Source organism: Carlito syrichta, unplaced genomic scaffold (assembly GCF_000164805.1).
Source record: "Carlito syrichta isolate Samal-C Ts95f unplaced genomic scaffold, Tarsius_syrichta-2.0.1 Scaffold305786, whole genome shotgun sequence".
NCBI classification, from domain to species: domain Eukaryota; kingdom Metazoa; phylum Chordata; class Mammalia; order Primates; family Tarsiidae; genus Carlito; species Carlito syrichta.
In genome coordinates, this window is record NW_007249882.1 from 253,749 (window position 1) to 272,478 (window position 18,730).

Consider the following 18,730-nt stretch of genomic DNA (forward strand, 5'->3'; position numbering starts at 1 on the left):
TCAGGCAATCCACTCACCTCAGCCTTCCAAAGTGCTGGGATTACAGGTTGAGCCACCAAGTCCAGCCTGTTTGTTTGCTTTAAAAGAAAGGTGCAACCTTCCATGAGCCCAGGAATTTGAGGCTGTCATAAACAATGATCACACCACTGCGCTTCAGCCTGAGTGACAGAGCAAGATCCTATCTCAAAAAAAAAAAAGAAAAAAAAGAAATTTAATAGAAATAATTCATTATGTTGAGAGACTTAAAAATATACCACATGATTATCTTAATAGATGTAGAAAATGTAACAAAATTTGACATTTACTTATAACTTAAATTCTCACAAACTAAGAAGAGAACTTCCTCATCCTGATAAAGAGTTTCTGAAAAAAACCTATAGTTATCATTATACTTAATAGGGAAAGACTGAATGCTTTCTCCTTAAGATTGTGAACAAAGCCGGGCTTGGTGGCTCAGCCTGTAATCCCGTGCCTTTGGGAAGCTGAGGTGAGTGGATTGCCTGAGCCCGCGGGTTCAAGACCCGCCTGGGCAGCGAGACCTCATCTCTATAATAAATCAAAAAATCAGCCGGGCGTGATAGCACATGCTTGTAATTCCAGCTACTTGGAAGGCTGAGGCAGAAGGATCGCCGGAGCCCAGCAGGTCGAGGCTGTGGTGGCCGGCAGCGGCCACTGCACTCCAGTCTGGGCGACAGAGTGAGACTCCAACTCAAAAAAAAAAAAAAGATTGTGAACAAGGAAAGGATACCTGCCCAGGATTATCCTGGAGGTTCTAGCCAGTGCCACAGGCAAGAAAAAGTCATAAATGGAACCCAGATTTTCTTAAAAAATTGTCTTTGTTCACAGATAATGTGATCATCTGTGAAAATCCTAAAGAATCAACAAAAAATCTAATTAACTTTGAGTTTAGCGAGGTTGCAGGACACACACACAATACAAAAAATAAACTCCGTTTCTATATACTAACAATGAGGTAAAAAATTGAAATTTTAAAAAGCACCATTTATAATAGCATTAAAATACTGAATATTTTAGGGATACATTTGACAAAATATGTCAAATGAAATAAGATCCAAGTAAATGGAAAGATATGCCATTCTCGTGAATTGAAAGATTCATATTATTACATATCAATTCCTCCACAAATTGATTTAGTCATTCATTTGCAATTTCTATTAAAATTCCAGCAAACTTTCTTGTAAAAATTGACAAATTGACTCTAAAATGTATAGGGAGACAAGAAGGATCAAATAATTTTGAAAATAAACAATAAAGTTGGAGAAATTACACTACCTGATTTCGGTGCTTAGTATAAATCTACAGAAACCATGACAGTGTTGTTTGGGCATAAATATAAACATTTAGATGGATGGAACAAAAGGAGATTCTACAAATAAATTCACTCATACATAGTCAATTGATTTTTGACTAAGGTACCAAGATAGTAAAATGAGGAATGAATATTTTTTTTAAACAAAGGGTGTTTGAACAATTGAATAGCTGTATATAAAAAATTAAAAGAAAAATCCTTGACTCTTACCTCATTCCATATGCAAAAAGTAACTCAAAGTAAATTATAGACTTAAAGGTAAGCTATCAGGCTCGAGGGCTGGCAGCTCCCCATTACATGGCTCTCTCCATAAGATCACTTGAGTGTCCTCACATCTTTAGTAACCCACCAGAGACAGAATGAAGGAAGGTGCAGTGCCTTTTTTTTTTTGAGTTGGAGTCTCACTCTGCTGCCCAGACTGGAGTGCAGTGGCCGCTCCTGGCCACCTCAGCCTCGACCTGCTGGGCTCTGGCGATCCTTCCGCCTTAGCCTTCCAAGTAGCTGGAACCACAGGCGCGCGATACCACGCCCGGCTAATTTTTTGATTTTTTGTAGAAATGAGGTCTTGCCAAGTTGCCCAGGTGGGTTTCGAACCCGCGGGCTCAGGCAATCCGCTCATCTTGGCCTCCCAAAATGCTGGGATTACAGGCTGAGCCACCGAGCCCGGCATCTCTCTCTCTTTTAATTTAAAATTGCAATTGAATTTGCATATTCTGCCATCATGTCAGATTACCAGTACTAACAATGACTCAGTGTGATACAGATAATCTATTTTCATGCTGCTTTGGCTACCATGACTATAGAAAACATTTCACCCCAATGTTAGAGCTTCCTCTGAAGCCTCAAATCCATTTCCTTCATCTCTTTCTGCCTCTGAACTAAAGAGGAAACATCTGTGGGTGTCGTTTGATGAGACTCTCCTCCACCCCTTAGATTAGTTGCTAAACCCCAACCTTAACAACTAGATGAGGGGGCTGAAATTCTCGTCTTTCCTTGGAATGAAGATTTTTATTAATATGTAATTATGCATTTACACCTCACCTTTCTACAACACAGATGTGATTATGCACCTCTGTTGCTTAAAAACGGAGACTTAAATATCTTCCTTTCAATACCTATAACAAAGATTATGGACTCCCTTCAGGAAATCTGGGAATTCCTGACATTTTATCATAGGTGCATTATTTTGGAGAACAAGCCTATGGCTTTCAATGGATCCCCAAAGCAATAAGTTACCACAAAAAATGTGAAGACCCATCAGTCTCCAGGAAAAAGCCAGACTCAACAAGGGCAAGAGATTCATCACAATCTGGCTCCACCCTCTCTCTCCATCCACCTTCCCTCTGTATCTTATGGTCATAGCTATGATTTGTCTTTCCCTATGCTATCTGTACAATCATGCTTCCTCGCCTTTGCTTCTGCCTTTCTCTCTACCTAGACTACTCTTCCCCTTCTCTGCCAGGAAAAGTACTACGCATGCCTTGAAACCCAACTCAAATGTTGTATCTTGGTGGAATGAATGATCGAAGCTCCAGTACACTTTTGTATGTGCTTTTAGCATATTTGTAATTATTTCTTTATTCATAATTAACCCTGGACTGAGGCGACCTCAGAGTAAGAGCAGGTCTTATTTGAATTTCCATCTCCAAGGCCTGGCAAAGGTCATACTAGGGACTACTGATTGCTGGGTGAGTGGATAGGTGTCAGTCTGGGCCACTGCCTATCACAGCAGGAACACATTTCTTTCTGAGCATGCCTCCTCGGACACCCTACTCAACCTAGGACCATTTCTGCTTAGCTTGATGTTTTATTCTCTGGACTCTATAGTGAGCTTTGTACTTGTAGATTTCATTGACCAGTAAAATTTCAAAAATAATTTTGGAGACCAACATAGCACTGCCAATTTTAAATGTTTCCAAGTAAAGATGTTTTTAAAAAATTGTCACCTACCTTCTCCATCATTTTTATAGAAGAAATGTTGGCTGGGCATGATGGTTCATGTCTATAATACCAACATTTTAGAAGGCCGAAGAAGGAGGATTGTTTGAGCCTAGTAGTTCAAGACCAGCCTAGGCAACACAGGGAGATCTCATCTCTAAATTTAAAACAATTAGCAAGGTATGGTGGCATGCACCTAAAGTCCCAGCTACTTGGGAGGTTGAAGTGAAAGGATCACCTGAACCCAGGAGGTCAATAGTGCTACTCCAGCCTGGATGACAGAGACCCCGCAACTCAAATAAATATAAATAAATAAGTAAATAAAATAAAAGTCACTTTTATACCTCAAAAGTAGAAAGGACATTGTTTCAGCCTAGAGAAAAGTCCTTTGAATGCAATACATTTGGCATTTTGAAAGGCGTTTCCCTTTGACCTTATTTTTTCATTCCATCATGAAAAATTCATTCTAGTTTATCAGTTCTAGAACGCTTGGAAACCACTGATTTAGACCTTTGCTTCTGAGAGGCAGTTCCTGCATTCTTCCTGATGCGGGAGTGAATTTCGGGTTTCCTGGTTTCATTTGGTCCCATGGCTTCTTTTTGTGGAGGTGGAGAGAAGTACCTAGAAACAAAAGACCAACTAAGGCATATTGAGCAATCTGTGCTAGTCACTTGACTTTAGGTTATGTGCAAATTTCAGCTGACAAACTCAGCTGAAAAATAAACTACTTTGGGCAAGAAGTATCTTATACAGTTTTTGCAGCTCCCCATGATTTAGGAGCAAAAAGATGCTAGTTTACAGAACGAATGAGTGAATGCATAAATGGGTAAATGGATGGATGGAACTTGAGTCCCGAAAAACCAGAGAATTCCTGTACAAGGGGCTCAGTTAAGTTAGAAGTGTCTTCCAAATTAAATGAATCCTTTCCAGCCTCTGCTTTTCACATCTACTCCCTAGGGTTCAGCGCCTTCTAGTGGAAATCTGGATATGCTACCTCCATCCTAGACACCCCAAACATGGGCCCGTTGATTACTTCCTCCCAGATCGCCATCTCCTCACTCAATGTCCTCCCCATAGCACCAAGTGATGAGGCTCAGTAGATTTGGGCAGGTCCAGACTCCATTAGAGCTCTAGACTAGAGCAGCACTTCTCACAATTTCCTGTGCAGATAAATCACCTGGAGATGATTGCTAAAAATGAAGATTTTGATTCAGTAATTCTGGGTTATGGACCAAGATTCTGGATGTTTTTTTCTTTTGAGTCGCGGTCTCGCTCTGTCACCCAGACAGGAGGCTCACCGCAGCCTTGATTTCCTGGGCTCAGACAATTCTCCCTTCACCTCAGCCTCCCACGCCTGGCTAATTTTTTAGTAGAAACGAGGTCTCACTATTTTGTCAAGGCTGGTCTTGAAATCTTGGGCTCAAGCAATCCTCCCATCTCAGCCTCCCAAAGTGTTGGGATTAGGGGCGTGAGCCAAGATTCTGAATTTTGAATCAAGTTTCCAGGTGACACGAGGGTGCTGGTACAGTGGCAGCTGGCTGCTACTGCAGCTGCTTGACATTGTACCCCTGAGTGGCGGGTCGCTGTGGCAGCGCAGTTCCCAGATACGCTAGGTGTAGCCAGGAAGTCAACAATTTAAAGCTTACAAATTACTGTTGTTCCCTTCAAGATTTGTCCCTTGAAGCCTACACACTTATACAAAAAAAATTTTTGCTGGAACGTTACTTTAAACATTTTTGGAATCGTCCTTGACAATTCCAGTGGTGACATCTTTTCTTTGAAGATGGCTTTAAAAGTAGTCAAAAATAACTTCAAGGCAGAACATGATTATAGGTGGATTACAGGTGGATTTATTCATATGGCTTATAAATTAGCCCTGCAGATAATTCCCAGACAAGAATTCCAAAAATATTTTGGGCAGCTGATTGGAGAAAGTAGAATACCCTACCCAGGCTGGAGTTTAGTGGTACCATCTCAGCTCACTGCAGCTTCACCCTCCTGGGCTCAGGTGATCCTTTGCCTCAACCTCTAGAGTAGCTGGGACTATGGGCATGCATCACCACACCTGGTTTTTTATTTTTATTTTTTTTGTAGAGAAAAGGTCTCACTATGTTGCCCAGTCTGGTCTCCAACTCCTGGGTTCAAGCAATCCTCCCATCCAGCCTCTTAAAGTGTTGGAATTACAGAACTAAACCACCATGCCCTGCCCACTGTGATCATATTTGAGAAGTTGGTTTCATTATGCCATATTCCCACCTACTATTTTATTTAAGCAAAACTTTCATAAGGCTTAGTGAGTGCCAAGCACTGCTGCTTTACTAATATTAACTCATTTAATCATTTCATCCTCATATCAATCCTCCTTCCTCCCCCTCCAGTTTACAAATGAGAAAACTGAGGCACAGGTCCAGCACAGTGGCTCACACCTGTGATCCCAGCACTTTGGGAGGCTGAGGCAGAAGAATTGCTTGGCCCCAGGAGTTCAAGATCATCCTGAGCAACAAAGGAAGACCTCATCTCGATGGGAAAAAAAAAATTTAAAAAAAAATTAGCCAGGTGTGGTGGCATGTGCCTGTAGTCCCAGTACTTGGGAGGCTGAGACAGAAGGATCACCTGAGCCCAGGAGGTCAAGGCTGCAGTGAACCATGGTCATGCCATTGCACTTCCAGCCTGGGCAACAGAGCGAGAGCCCAACGCAACAAAAACAAAAACAAAACAAACAAATACAACCAAAAAACCGAGGCACAGAGACATTATGTTGCTTACCCAAGGTCACCCAGCTAGTAAATGGATGAGTCAGGATTCAAACCCAAGGCAGCCTACTTCCAGGTACCAGAGGCTTCATTACCAAGTTATGCTACCCATTAATTACAGTTACAACTAGCCTAGAGTCATAACTACCGCACCTCAGGTGAAAGGATCTAGCAAGTGGAAGGAAAAAAGTTAAAACGACTTAGAATGGAGGTTGAAAACCTGCAGAAAGTAACAAACTCAACCACGATGGGAACAGCTGGAGCTGGAATGTTGAGCAGAGAGCTCTTCTGTTGCCTGCCTCTTTTCCGGGCGCTGAGACCTAAAGAATTCAGACCTCAGGCTGGAAAGGGTGGATGGAAAGACCACATTCCCAGAATCAGAAATCATAAAACAGTTTCAAAAGCAAGAGGCCAAGGGGAAGAGAGTGCTGACCGACTGCTCAAAGAGGGTGTCCCAGGGAAGTAGTGTCCTGATGAAGTAATCCGAGGCCAAGGTGTCCAGCTCTCGACTTTGCCAGCCCAGAAGCTCAATTTTGCCGGTGCACGCAGAGATAAGCAGGCTCAGAAGAAATAAATTATGCCCACCGGACTCTTAGAAGACTAAACCAAAATATCCACAGCTAAGGAGAATGAGTGTCAAGAAATCAGAAGCTCATTCAGAGCAATGCTCTTTCCTACAGGGACGTCTAAGGGGCAGTCAAATCATTAAAGTCTGTTTTGTAAAGGGAATTGACTGAGTGACCTCAGGGGAGGATGCTTTGAAATGCTGGTAACTGGAGGCACCCATCTCCTGTATGACCTTCTGCCAAGAAGAGCACTCCTCCCTCATGTCATTCTTCCTGCAAGTGGTCTGAATATGACACTTTCAGTTCCGCTTTCTTTAGCATTCCAGGCCTCAGACGTGGGTTTTCTCAGCAGATGGATGTTTGTGGCTTTTGTTTTCTTCATTGACTCTTTTCCCCTATAATACTCTTAGAGAGTGAGAATTCTTGACCTTCCCTGCAAATTCAGGGGGCAGCTCACTGCCCCCAGAAGCACCTGCAGGGAGGCAGTGGGGTGAAGCGGGCAGGACTGTCAGGAGAAAAAGCCAAGCCTTTCTTCGCTTCCCACCCTTACACCTTATTCCAGTCCACGGATTTGAAAACCTTCAGCATAGTTATTTGGTGAGTGGTCTGAGGAGTAGAAGCCATCACATTCCTGTCAGTCAGTTCTTTTGTTGTTGGTGATGGTGACGTTGAGTTTGTAGACATATAACTCTTACATCAGTGGTCCAAAGCTTAGCAAGATCTCAGGCTCACTTTCCCTCATTCTGTTCTGCTCAGAACACTCTCATGGTCTGAGCTAACTTGTTGTGTGACTTAAACTCACCAAATTTAGGGAACTGGCAGCCAGGAGACGCCAGGAAAATTACAGCCTCCATCAGTGTCTTGCTTTTAAGCGCTGTTCAGTCAGACTTTGCTGATGGAGAGTGGGTAAAGGGAGCACAACCCCATCACAAGGTCCATCTCTCCCAGGAATGCTCCCAGACTTGCTTCATCACCTCCAGGCCCCCTGGGAGGTATGAGAGAAGTTCATTCATCACTTTAGGTCTTCTCTCATTCCCTCCTTGACAGTGACAGCTGCCAGCGGTCTCCTGAAACCCAAATCCAAAACTCACTTCCATTTTGCCTTTTGCCAAATGACAGACCTGAATTTGTTGAGTTTGGGCTTTTTAGGTGCCCATAAAACAAACGAACACATAAAATTTGCCTTAAACTTGAGGTAGACTAGGAAAAAAATAACCCTTCAGGAGTAAACACCCTCTCACCTAGAAGGCTATGGAGATGGAGGCCACAGACCCCTCGTGAGCACCCATTATAGTGGCTCTAGTGCCGTCATCTTTTCACTTGTCACAGAATCTAAAGCAAGAATGGTTCAGGGTATTATCTAACCTGCATTCTCCTAACAATGTTTGCACGTTGTTTCCATAACCTCTTTGCCCCCAAAGTATTGAAGTTTTAGCTAATGTGAGGCTTTTTAGAGGAACCAATATATGATTTGACCATTCACAAGGACCAAATAAGGAAACACAAAGAGCACCACACAGAATATACACAAAAATGAAAAATAATCACATACTGGGATGGGCAGATTCATTAACAGGTGACGACTTAAAAAGGGAAAGGAAAAAGCCCAGAGTACCCACAGAACTTTTTGAACACGTGTAATTGCCCCGTTATAATTTCAGCCTTGACCTAATACTAGTTGGTAGCTTTCAGAATCAACCACGGTGAAGAATGTGACTACCCAAGTCTAAAAAGGGGCCCTTGCCGTGCCATTGTTCCCACAATGCCGTGACTCGGATTCGAACCGAGGTTGCTGCGGCCACAACGCAGAGTACTAACCACTATACGATCACGGCGAGCTACCGGGCCGCCACGAGAAGCGGGTGACCCAGGAGTGCCCTTCTCGTCTCCCATTACCTACCGGACTCTCGCCAGCACGCACGTTCACCCGGAAGAGGAGTGGGGACGCGTGGACTTTGCAGACCGAAGTCTTTGCTTGGTCGTCCATACGGACCGCAAAAGAGGGACCATGAAAGTGCTTTGCCAGCTAAAGGATTCCTACGAGGCCGGGCCTGTACTGATGTGAAGCCCCTGAGTCATACGAATGGTTGCCCTAAGTCCATCTAACGTTCACTATTCCCTGGACGTAACGTTATTTGAACGGACTCTGGTGAGGACTGGAGCTGTCTCTTAAAGTCTGCAAAAAGGCAAACCAGTTCTGACCCACGGTCACAGTTTGCTCGAGGAGCCGGGGGTGGGGAGGGTGGGAAGGGTGGGAATCCCAAGCGCAACCTTCACCGTGGAGAAGCCGCGGTGTCAGGTTTGCAGTCGATGGCGGACCCAAACCAAGAAAAGCAGAGGAAACCAGTGCGCCTGCGTGCCCTCGGAGAACGGCGAGGTCGGAGATAGGCGGGAACAAACAATGACAAATCAATGACATTGCAAGGGGGCGGGGCGTTCAACAAAGAAGAGTTCAGACGAGGAGCCGAGGTCTCGCGTCCCCAGTAGCTCGCCGTGATCGTATAGTGGTTAGTACTCTGCGTTGTGGCCGCAGCAACCTCGGTTCGAATCCGAGTCACGGCATTGTGAGGACAATGGCACGGCAAGGGGGCTACGTTTTGTTGCGCTCCTCCATTTTTTTAATCCTGACTGCGTAACATTCTGGAAAACGGACTCCAATCCCCCGTGACAACTGGGAACGACGTTTACTCCGGCTCAAGCGTCATTGGACTTAGGAAAGATACAGGCTTCCTCTGAGCCTAGACGCGTTCTTTACAAAGCACAATACACTCGACACGCTAAAAAGTATTGTAATAGATGTCTATACCAAAGGAGCGGACACCTAATAGTAGGAAAAGAAAGCTCTGCAAAAGAAGTGACCCTGGAGGTAGCTCTTAAAGGCAGAGTAGGAATTCGTCAAGCAGTCAGGATAATTTCGTGTGCAAAAGCTTGAAGTCTTTAAAAGAAAAGATTGTGATTCCTCCTTTTGTCTTCTCTCCGTCTTTTTTGGTAAGCCCCCACCCCAATCTACGCCCAAAGGCTCTGGCCTGATAGGTAGCATGTGCTTTCTCAAGGACCTATGGAGTTCATGAGTGCAAGTAATTATGGAACGAGGAACGACCCTGACGGAGGGCCAAGAGATCAGTTGGAAAAGGCCGACGAATGGCCTGCAGCCTGAGGGTGAGGGCGAGGGGTGCAGGAGTGAAAGGATTCAATTCGTGTTTAGCAAGATCCCTCTGGTGGCTCTGCAGAGGGAGGGTTGATTAGAGTGGGTGACACTAGAGAGACAGGTGGTCATTTTGGATTCACTTGTCAGATACCAATGGCAGGTTCTTCGCTTAGAAAATAGCCAGTGCCTGCTGCGTACTCCGGCCTGGTTCTAGGCGCCATGGGAACAGGAGCACGGATGGACAAGAAGAAAAACCGGACTTGATTCCAGCTGCCGCCCAGAGACACAACAGAGATGGGCGCCTGGCCCGTCGGGAGCACTGCGGAAGGAGGTGTCAGGGCTGTCGGGAGAGTATAAGAAGCCAGAAGGTGTTGGGAAAAGGGGGACCGGGAGGGTGAGATGCGTTCATTAAGTTTCTTCTGTGTGGCCAACCTGGTTTGGGGCCCTCCAGATCCTCCGCAAAGGCTGCGTTGGGTAACTGCTGGAAGATTCGGCAGGGAGGGAAGGAAGCCCAAGGGGAATGCCCCCTGCAGACCTGGAACCCTGGAGAGTTCGCTGCAAGGGGCTCTAGGGTACAGGGGATGGGCGTCCCCCAAGGACATTCTGAGCTCCGGCCAGCCCCGCTCCTGGATGCACAAGTGGTCTTCCCAAACTCCCACCGCGCACACAGGAGCCCGTCTCATCACCACGGCCTCGTAGCTGGTGCACCCAAACAGAAGAGAAAACATACTCAGCTGGCGAGAGTGTGACGCGCCTGCGCGTTCTCAGATCGGCGACAGGCTGGAGCCGGGCCCTATAGGTGGATCATTCCGTGACGCGCAGACTGGGAAGGCCTATGACTATTGAAGAGGGTAATCAGAAGGCTAGCCTTCCAGGTCCCCGGTAGCTCGCCGTGATCGTATAGTGGTTAGTACTCTGCGTTGTGGCCGCAGCAACCTCGGTTCGAATCCGAGTCACGGCATTGTGGGAACAATGGCACGGCAAGGGGGCCGTCTGGTTTTTTGTTGTTTTTTTTTTAAATTTTGTTTCAGTCTTGTTTTGTATAAATCATAACACTTACTTTGGTTTTTTTAAATTTTGTTTCAGTCTTGTTTTGTATAAATCATAACACTTACTTTTTTGAAACGAGCGGCTGTTTCCCTCTGCCTTAAAAATTGATCCCACTGCAAAGATCGCCACCTCCAGTAATTTTCATTTAACGCTCTGAATACAGCTTCAGATCAAACAGTTGTAATCTCGTTTCTCCCCAAACATCGTTGTCTAAATGATTCCACCAGCAAAACGGCGCCCTCCGAGCTTGTGGGGTTTTTTCCCCCCTTTTCATGTATTTTTTTTAATCGGGTCGTTTATTTTTAAATAGATAATATATGCTCACAAGTCTAGTGAAAAATAAGGCTCCTTCTCATTCTTTATCCATCAATTATTTCCGATTTCCAGTGTTTCTTTCCAGCACAGTCCTTGTATAAATAAATATTTCTCTGTGTATACATGTATGTAAATGTATTTCTCCTTGCTTCTTACATAAAACACAAATGGTGTCTCTCTCTTTTTCTTTTCTTTTCTTTCTCTCTTCCCCCAAATGATGGGATATGAACAGAACTTGAAGTGATAGATTTGATGCCCTAAGGGCATCTCCATCTATCTTAAGGTCCTGGGGTTTTTTTTTTTCTCCTGGCCCCTGACTCCAGGCTGTGAAAGGGTGGGGGAAACAGTTTGGGTTGGTAAAATTAGGGGAAAGAGATTCTTTACTATTAAAAAAAAAAAAAAAAAAAACTTTGGATGGGAGTCTGGGCTCTGTTGGGAGGCAACCCTCTTTTAATTTCAGGTGGGAAGCATCCTGAACTTGAAATAAGGTAGAAGGACTTAACTTTGCAGGCCAGTAGGAGACCTTCCACACCCATCTCTCCCTTTTCTTATTTTCAGGCTCCAACTTAAGTCCAAATCAATAAAGTAAAAAAATTCAAGTTCGTTGAAGGCAGGGCTGAGTCTTATACATGTTTGTGTTCCAAGCTCCTGCACAAATATTTGAACAGAGGTTTCTTATGGAATCCATAAATGAGTGAGGTGGCCAGGTTTACTTTATGGTTGCACCTTAAGTTATGTTCTTTCAACACAAAGCCATGTTATGTTCATGCCAAATAGAAATAGCCTGTGCTTTCACTAAAAAGAAAAATGTACTCTCACATTTTTCTAATAAATAGTGGTACATCTAGGTCTTTGTTCTGTTTTGATTTGTTTTTCCTTTTCCTATTCTTGACAGAGACATGACCTGGAGAACTGTTGCATTTTCTTCTTAAGTAAGAAAAAAAAGTGAAATTTGATGGGAAAAGCAACTGACTCGGGGCTTCAATGAAGTCCTAGGGCTTAAGATGGTGATCTTTGGAGATTTGGTGTTATCTGAAGGCCCTCAGACTACTCAGCTGCTACCAGTTGTATCAGATCTTCTGATGGGAATATGAGTCCAATGTACCAGATCTTCTGATGTCTCAGAAGACAGCAATCTGGAGTTTTGTGTGAGAGACCTTCCACATTTTATATACTGGCAAATAATTCATCTTTTTAAAAACTTAATTTAATTTTAATTTTTTAGACAGGGCCTCACTCTGTCTTCCAGGCTGGAATGAGTTGTTCTGTTGTAGCTCACTGCAACCTCAAACTCCTGTGCTTGAGTGATCCTCCCCAGTAGCTGGGACTAAAGGCATGCACCACTACACCTGACTAATGTTTTTTATTTTTTGTAGAGACTGAGTTTCACTATGTTACCCAGGCTGGTCTTGAACTCCTGGCCTCAAGCAAGGCTCCTCCCTTGGCCTCCCAAAGTGCTGGGATTGCAGGTATAAACCACCATGCCCAGCCTTCCTTCATTTATTTATTTGTTTATTTATTTATTTATTAATGTTTTGAGTCAGGATCTCACTCTGTTGCCCAGGATGGAGTGCAGTGGCATGTTCAGAGTTCACTGAAGCCTCCACCTCCTGGGTTCAGGTGATTCTTCTGCCTCAGCCTCCCAAGTATCTGGGACTACAGGCAGGTGCCACCGTGACCAGTTAATTTATATATATATATATTTTTTTTTTTTTTTAAATAAAGATGAGGTCTCATTATATTGCTCAGACTGATCTCGAACTCCTGGGCTCAAGAATCCTCCCTCCTAGGCCTTCCAAAGTGCTGGGATTACATGTGTGAGCTACCATGCCCGGCCTCCATTGTTTTTTTTTAAATACCGAGTTGATAAAAACTAGACAGACCAAACAAAATGTGGCCCAAATGAAGCTCCATCTCTACATCCAGAATCCCAAGAACAAAATGCATTTGTGAGAATACTAGAACGTGGTTGTCCTCTCAAAGTTATTGACAGAAATGGCCCCCAAACAAGGCTGGAGACAAAAGGCAAGGACCAGACTTAGAAGAAGGCCAAACTTGGGAGGGATCAGAGCTCATGACAGAACAAGGCACCCAAAGTCAGGCAAACAGGAGTGAGGACGCTGCACTCAGTACTCAGTGAGAAAAGTGAAGGCTAAGGACAAGGCCTTGGAATATGCACAACTCTAGGAGATTAAAAGGGGAAACAAGAATGTGGCCTAAAAGAGGAGAAAACCAGGGGAGTGTCATTTTATGGGGAAGTTGGGGGAAAACGGTATCAAGGACTGGGGAGGTCAGCAGACGTAGGTGCTGCAAAGAAGTTAAGGAGAAAAAAAAATGACAAAACGATTAAGTATGACACTAAGAAGTCATTGTTGACTTTTAAAACCATCTATGAGGCCAGTGTGTAGCAAGAGCCAAAAAAGTTTACATTCTTTGCCCCAGTAATTCGACTTTTGACGATTTCACCAAAGGAAATAATCCTAAACTAGGAAAAGTTATCTGCATATAGATGTTCATTACAGAGTTGTTTAGAAATAAGAAGGTTGGAAATAGCCTAAGCGCTCAACACAGAAGATAATGTTGAACTAACTAAGGTAAGTTCGTTTGGTGATATTTTAAAGAACCTTTCTAAAAGTACAAAGTAAAAAGTTAATTGTAAAATACCATTTCCAACTAACAGGAGTAAGATTCCCTTAAAGAAATGATAGATTCTAAGTCTGTAGCAGGGAAGGTACAAGGTAAGTCCAGAACATCTTGGGTGAGAAAGCAAGTGAGTGCTTAAAACTTGACAGGATTGGGCTGGTCAGGAGGTGTATACCTGTAATCCCAGCACTTTGGGAGGCCAAGGCAGGAGGTTTACTTGAGCCCAGGAGTTTGAGACCAGCCTAGGCAACATAGTGACACCTCCACAAAAAAATGAAAACATTAGCTAGGTAGGGTAGCATGTGTCTATAGTCCCAGTCACTTGGGAGGCTGAGACTGAAGGATCCCCTGAGCTCCAAAGTTCAAGGCTATGGTAAACTGTGATCACATCACCTGACTAAAGAATAAACAAATTGATGGGACCAACAAAAAGACATGGGAGCCTCTTGAAAAGAATCCCACTGCTCAAATTTGGGACAAGTTGAACATCAAGAAGAAGAATATGATAGTAATTAATTACATCCTGCTGAATTTTTAAAAATTTTTCACTCTGTGGTGATGAAGGGGAATTGGTGAGAAGAAGTAAGAAAGCTCTTCTTTAAAGAAGAATGTCAGCTAATAAATGGAGAAAGAATGATAGGTCCCTTCTATTATTAATTAAGTCACTGTTTTGCAGCCTTTATTGTAATAACAAATGTAAGCACAGATCATCAATGGAGGCTAAAACCTGGGTAAAGCACTGCTAGAAGCAAATAGCTAAACATTCTCAGGACATCACATCATAACTTTCTTTAAATTGTAGAGTGTCCAGCGCAGTGACTCACACCTGTAATTCCAGAACTTTGGGAGGCCGAGGCAGGAGCATTGCTTGAAGCCAGGAGTTTGAGACCAGCATGGGCAACATAGTGAGACATCTTCTCCCCCACTTCCTGACACCTCTACAAATATAAATAGATTAAAATGAATTGTAAAGTGGAGACCTGGTGGAGGCCAACTTAACTAAGTGATCAAGCCTAGCATCACCAATAAAGAGACAATGAGCATTCTGGGTCTACCAATGTGGCACGCAGGAAGTCTACAACATCCCTATGTAGTGATCTTTTCAGAAATGTTTAACCTAAATCTAGTCATGAAGAAACTATGGAAAAATCCAGAATGTGAGACATTGTACATGACAATTGTCCTGGACACTTCAAAACGATAAATGTCATGAAAAAGAAACTACAAAAGAGTAGGGGATTGTCCAAAATTAACATAGACTAAAGAAACTTAACAAAACGCAATGCTTTTCATTAAATCTTAACTAAATCTGGAATCAGAAAAAAACTACAAAGGACATTTTCAGGAAAAAATGGAAAATTTAATAAGGACTGTATAATTAGATGATACTATTAAATAAATGCTAAATTTCCTAAGTGTGATGATGATCATGTGACCCAATAGGAGAATTCCTTATTAGGAAATCCTGCTGAAGTATTTAGAGTGTCATATGTGCAACTGGCACCAAATGGGTAAAAAAAAGAAAAGTGAAAGGGAAAAAGGAAAGAGCAAATATGGAAAAATATTAAAAAGTGGTGACTCTAGGTGAAGCGTATATAGGTTTCCACTATGCTTTCTTTGAACTTTTCTGTAGGTTTGAAATTTTTCCCAAAAAATTAGAAGAAAATAAAGCCTACGTAATAAAAACAAGAAAATGATCATTCCATGTTAAGTAAAAAATATATAACTATATAAAACTAAGAATAAGAGAAATTATCTTTATTTATTTAAACATCTGTTAAGCCGATGTCACGTGACAGATTTTGTAATTGGAACACCCCTTCTTCCCCATAGCATCCTGATTCTATAGTGAATTGCTTAACATGCAAAAATTTGGATCTAGAAAACCACCCAACTCTCAAGAAGGCTTTCTGTGACAATATCATGCCTACATAACAAAAATGAGAAAATGATCATCCCATGTTAAGTAAAAAATATATAACTATATAAAACTAAGAATAAGAGAAATTATCTTTATTTATTTAAACATCTGTCAAGCTGATGTCACATGATAGGCTTTGTGATGGGAACACCCCTGCGTCCCCATAGCATCCTGATTCTATAGTGAATTGCTTAACATGCAAAAATTTGGGTCTAGGAAACCACCCAACTCTCAAGAAGCCTTTCTGTGACAATATTACCTCTGTATCCTTGGTTCCTACTGAGCTTCCTGGCTCCCATAAGGTGCCCAACACTATCTGCTCCCAGTTCACACTCTGGAGAGGGAGGAAAGTACATTAACAGATAAATTTAAAACAAGATTAAGTGCATAGTGCACACAGGTATTATCATTTTTTTTTTCTTCTAGAAATGGTATCTCGATATGTTGCCCAGCCTCCAGCAATCTTCCCACCTTAGCCTCCCAAAGTGCTAAGATTACAGGCTTGAGTCACCGTACCCAGCCATAATTTTAAAATGATCGTGTATACCTTACCTTTATAACATCTTTCCTCCTTCCTATCTAACTTTATTCTTAGTCTTATCCTCCATGAATACTCCCCATCTTTATGGTATGCTCAGCTCATGTTGACCTTCTGGTTTGGAATGAACTTTCACTTCTCTGTTTCATCTGTCCAAATCCACTCAGGTCTAGTTCCTGCATAAAGCCTGCAGACTTGATTGATTTTATTCCTCAGTGCTATCAGCAACTTAACATCACACTTTTTAAACACATGGCCTCATGCGACACCTTCCATTGCAAGCATCTAACAGTTTTCAAAACTGGTTCATATGCATCACCTCCCTTAATCTTCACACAATGGTTATCATGCCCTTTCCAGATATGAGAAAAGCAAGGATTTGGAGAATACCATCTCCAAATATCTGGCTAGAGCCTACAACTGTTGAACTCCTGGTCAGTGACTTTTCCATGCCCTCATACCTGATTGTAGAGACCCCATATGAATTAACTGGACTATTCTGGTATTTATCATCTCTTGTCCAGCTTTGTTTTTTGAGTTGGGGTTTCACATTGTTGCCCAGGCTGGGGTACAGTGGCATGATCCTGGCTCACCACAGCCTCCACTTCCTAAGTTCAAGGGATCCTTCTGCTTCAGCCTCCCAAGTAGCTGGGACTACAGGCACATGCTTCTACATCCAGCTAATGTCTTGATTTTTTTATAGAGATAAGGTCTCACTCTGGTGCCCAAGCTGGTCTCAAATTCCTGGGCTCAAGCATTCCTCCTGCCTGGGCCTCCCAAAGTGATGGGATTACCGGTGTGAGCCACCACGCCTGGTTGTCATTAGTCAATTTTTTAAACTGCACATTTTAAAAATGTGCATGTTTTCTCCTTTATACTTCATAAAGCCAGATGCAATATCAGATTTTTCAGTGTCTTCTACAATCCAGCTACTCAAAGTGTGGTTTGGGGCCAGGAGCATCGGTATTACCTGAGAACCTGTTAGAACTAGAGTCTGGGACTCCTCCCAGCTAGACCTATAGAATCAGAAGCTGCAATTTAACAAGATCACCAGGAAATTCGTGTTCACATTAAAGTTCGAGAAGCACTATTTTATATATGACACTAGAATTTGCACAAGGCAGGAACTCAAATATTCTCTGACTTGGGGCCCTGGGATCCTAGGAGATTTGCTGTTTGGTATCACATCCTTCTCTACTCCCCCAAGTTTGAACTGCCTTCTCTTTAGGGCCTCATCTGACTCTATGCTCCCTGGAAAGGCAGATATGAGCTTAGAAGTGGGGAGACACTTAGGCAGTAGGGAAATGAAAATAGGGTAGTGGTGAGATGAGGCAGATACCTTACCAGCAGAGCCAAAAGCAAATGTTGACGTTGGTTTCAGGGCAGAAATGTTATAGAACATTTCTGGTGAGGGATTGGTTTTATTTTTATTTTTTGATTTGGAGTCTCACTGTCACCCAGGCTAGAGTGCAGTGACACAATCACGGCTCACTGCAACCTGACCTTCCGGGGATCAGGTGATACTTCCACCTCAGGTTCCCGGGTAACTGGGACTACAGGCGTGCGCCACCACGCCCGGCTAATTTTTTTGTAGAGATGAGGTCTCGCTATGTTGCCCAGGGTGGTCTCGAACTCCTGGGCTCAAGCAATCCTCCCACCTCGGCCTCCCGAAGTGCTGGAATTACAGGACCGAGTCAGCCTGGATTTATTTCTAATACAAAAATATCTAGCACTTGAGCATCCGAGCCTCGGGAGGATACGGAGTTTGTGATAGACAACATTGGAACTGTTTCTAGACTTGATTTATTGACTTGTCTGTTTCCATTCTGTCACGAATCTGATTGACAATGAAACCCGGGATGTGGCTTGAAGGGATTTCAGCGTGTGTGCAAGCTGCCGCTGCCGTCAGAGGGCCAGGTGGGCCTGCTCCAGGCAGGTGCGCCTGTGGGTGGGTGGGGGGGGTGTTTGTGCAAGGGCTATTGCTTGTAAGGAGGACGTGTGTGGAAACGACACGGGAGAAGTGGGTGTCTCTAGGGAGCTGCTTGTGTGTGATGTAAGGCATGTCCGCCTGGATTGGGAAGCAATGTAGGTTCGGGTGTGTGCAGTGCGTACCGCTGGATGGGAGGAGGTAGAGGGGATTCCAAGGTAACACAGGGGAGGAGGGGTGTTACAGGCACATCTTGTGGAACAGCCGCTTCTCTTGCCTCCTAGAATATTGCCCTCCTAGATTTTCCTCCTAGAATATTGCTTTCCGACTGCGAGGCCCTGGGGGAGGGGAGAGGAAGGGCGGAAAGCGCCCCAGACTCAGGAGTCTGGGGACTCCCCTCTCTGTCTCGCACGAGCTGGAAGCTGGGGAAAGGGAACAGATGGGGACGGGTGCGAGCCCCAAAGAAGCACGCGTGGCGACACGTGGAGGATTCACCCTCAGTCCAGGAGTCTCAGCCCCGGCTCCAGGGTTGCCCACTTCACTTCTTGCGCGCCCACGCCGGCTGGAAGCCCGCGTCCCCTCTCGGCGGCGGGAGGAGGCA

The 18,730-nt window shown here is 43.8% G+C and overlaps 3 non-coding genes across 3 annotated transcripts; 2 read left to right on the forward strand and 1 right to left on the reverse strand.

Annotated features, from left to right (window-relative positions):
- Nucleotides 1–8,350: 8,350 nt before the first annotated feature.
- TRNAH-GUG lies at nt 8,351–8,422 on the reverse strand. The gene has a single exon. It is a non-coding gene; the product is annotated as a tRNA-His (tRNA).
- Nucleotides 8,423–9,077: 655 nt separating this feature from the next.
- Nucleotides 9,078–9,149, forward strand: TRNAH-GUG. Its single transcript has one exon. It is a non-coding gene; the product is annotated as a tRNA-His (tRNA).
- A 1,475-nt stretch (nt 9,150–10,624) lies between these two features.
- TRNAH-GUG lies at nt 10,625–10,696 on the forward strand. The gene has a single exon. It is a non-coding gene; the product is annotated as a tRNA-His (tRNA).
- The last annotated feature ends 8,034 nt before the right edge of the window (nt 10,697–18,730 follow it).